Source organism: Hevea brasiliensis, chromosome 16 (assembly GCF_030052815.1).
Source record: "Hevea brasiliensis isolate MT/VB/25A 57/8 chromosome 16, ASM3005281v1, whole genome shotgun sequence".
NCBI classification, from domain to species: domain Eukaryota; kingdom Viridiplantae; phylum Streptophyta; class Magnoliopsida; order Malpighiales; family Euphorbiaceae; genus Hevea; species Hevea brasiliensis.
In genome coordinates this window covers 41,800,485-41,803,803 of record NC_079508.1, presented here as the reverse complement: position 1 = coordinate 41,803,803, position 3,319 = coordinate 41,800,485, and positions in this window count along the sequence as shown.

Genomic DNA, 3,319 nt, shown 5'->3' with positions numbered 1-3,319 from the left:
TTAGCCAAAGGAATTAGGGGCCTTTTTTAGCTATCATTAGTAGGGAGAGAGACACCCTTTCTAGTGACAAAGCCCTAAGAAGCCGTGGAGCTGCCTTCCTGTAAAATGACAAAAAAATAACTTGTTCTTCCAACCCTTATTTTAATAAGGACTTCCAATATTAATTTTGTATCCAAAATGAGTTTTCTTAAATACATTGCTACTGAGCTTATAGGTTCAAAAAATATTAAGAAAGTAAGTAATGAGAAGCTCACAATAAAGGAACTTAGAGCTAGAAACAAAAAGAATAGCATTAGACACTTAACATATGAGGATTAGTCTTAAAGAAATTAAAAATATAAAGAAAAAAGTCCAAAGACAAAACCTCAAGCAATAATAGTCTAGGTTCAACTTGCCTAAATAACATCATAGCCTTAAATTATTGAGTCCAAAATGGCTAACCCAAGTTATTTCTAGTAGTTGGACTAAAGATATATAAACCTTTTATTTATTTGATTACCCACCAATGTGGGACTTGTTGCTGGAACATGACACAAGCCCAAAATTTAATTGCCTTGAAAAGAAAACCAATTTTTTTTTAGAAAAAATGGGACACCTTAAAGGTATACCCTTCTCATTCACCTAACCATAGTGATCCTCAGTAAGGTAAATCCTCTCAGAGATGGCAAGAGCTCTCACATAGAAAGATGAAGAAGAAATAACAGCAAAAATTCCTCTATAAGGTCATGAGTATTTATTTTAGGAGTCATGGTGGCCAAATCAATAGTGATGAGAGAGTTCTGAAGGTAGAGTAAAATAAAAACCAAGTACTCACTCAAACAAATATATACACCATCATATCCTAAGGTTCAACAGATCAATGACCTAAAGTACATAAATGGCCTTATAATATACTCTTAAAAATAGACGTATTAAATGCGCAAATATTCCTAATGATAGGATACCTGAATTTGAAACTTTTTAAATTTTCAAATGGTTTAAACCTTTTCAAATCTAAAACTTTTTAAATTTGAAAATACTAGTTAAGGGGAAGCCAATTGCTCTCAAAGAAAAAATAAAGAAAAGGCAAACAAGCATTCCAACCTTAGAAGAAAAACTTTATGAGCTTGGAGTGGAGAGCAACTGCTGAAGAAAAAAAAACATATAACCATTGATAAAATGACATGCGGAGAATGTAAAGTTAAACTACATCTTTGGAGTGGTTAACAAACTAATGGAGTTAAGTAACGACCACCAATTGAGAAGACAAGGTTAAGCAAACACTAATTGAGTTGACTAAAACCCTAAGCCACTTGACCTCGAAAAATGAGCCCTCATTTATTGCTTGATGGAGAGAAAGTGCCCATCAATTGTTATTCCTTCTAACACGACTAATAGGGGATCTTTGCCAAACTACACTCGTTCCCCTAATGGCAGGTGATTTTATCATAGCTCTTGAATTGCTTATTGTGATAACCTATTGAATGAAACCATTTACAGTTTCTACATAAAAGACAATCTAAAAGGCAATATCCTTGTTCGAATTCACTTTATTAACACTTTTTATTTCATTGCTTATTAATTTCCTTTCTTTTTTATTCTTCCTAGTTCCATTATAGTCATAATTAAGTATTAGAGTGTCTCTACCAAGTCACACTTGAATCATTCTTTTAATTTTTCTCTTTCTCTTGTTGCATGCAATCCATAACTGAAGGGATGACATTCATCATAGAGTATGACATGAGTGACATGGTTTCTATAAGAGACATACATAACTTAAGGAGTTTTATTATTAGACATTGGAAAGAAAGAAAACCAATGGTTCTTTGAAAGATGGACTAAATCTTCATATTTTATTGAGAGATCTTTACCTCACAAAGTAATGGAAATTGTTGATCCAAATAGGATATCTAAAGATGTAACACCTTATTCCCTATTGAAAACTCATCCTTCCTTTGCTTCTTAGGATCATGGAGTCTAGCGAATCGGAACTTTAAACCATCAAACTGATACTCAACATTCATCCCATATCACTCGCAAAACTTGTGAGTTGGGATGGATAAGTGCAAACTCAGTGAGTAGATAAATAAATAATAAATGGGAAACATATAAGGTCTTGATATTTAATAATACAAATATACTATGCTAGAATAAGTCAGTTGAATAAATATAATTTAAATCAAATCACGTAGTTGAGCGGGAATAAAATCCATGCTGTAAAAATATTTCTGAATTAAACTTGTTGGAATATCATAAAATCTGTAATATCCTTATGCACTCGCAATATGGTTCCTGTAGATAGTGCTGGCATCTCAAGCGCATATAATAAACTCTGGCATCCTGAGAAAATATTGAAATTTTGGGCTCTATGATGACTCTATTGGCCCAAGAGTAATAAAAATACTAGTCATACATGTATAGAGCTACCCTCAAAGGGCGATCACCTAATATGTACCTCAAAGGCTATGTGTATATCAATCACTGTCCCCAAGACTGCATAAATATAAGCTGAGTTAAAATATAAATCACTTATAATCAAGGTGGTATCTATTTGGTGCATATTTTGAGTGTATTCGGCCATTTATTCAGCTATAATTGTAAATTTCATTTCATTTAATAATAAACACATAATTATCATTTTCTGTTTTCTTTTGCATAAGGAGAAAATAATATAAATAATTTATATCTAACAAAATACTAGTATTATATATTTATTCACTCACCTGTATTATAATATTCCAACTCACAAATACCATTCCTCCCATATAAACCATAATCCAAAAGTTCCTTCTAAAATCATAACAATAGAATAATCAACAGCAACCACAAGTCTCATTTTCCACATTAATTATCTGATGAAAATTCGACAGCATCTCTTTTTAAAATTAAACTAAACTCCTTGCCACAAAATTCAAATCCATAATTCAATAATTATATCAACTTATTCAAATTCCCAACTCCTATCTCTATATAAATATTAGTTCTAACACTTCATACTCGAATGTCAATCAAAATATTACACAATATATCAATATCACCAAAAATTCAACTAAAACATGTACATTTATTTCTTAAAGATATTCCACAATTCCATAAAAATTCAATCATGACTATACCCTATATCAAAATAATTTTAGTTCCATCAAAATAACTTATTCAACTTAAACCAATACTTAATATCAAGTTTGACAATTTGTAATTCAAATTTATATGTATAATATTCCAACTGTCAGATAAATTTTAAATTTTAACTATATATTCAAGACATTCAGATATAATATTAATAAAAATTTTAACTTCAAATTATTTCTACATCATGAGTTATCAAAATATCTATCCA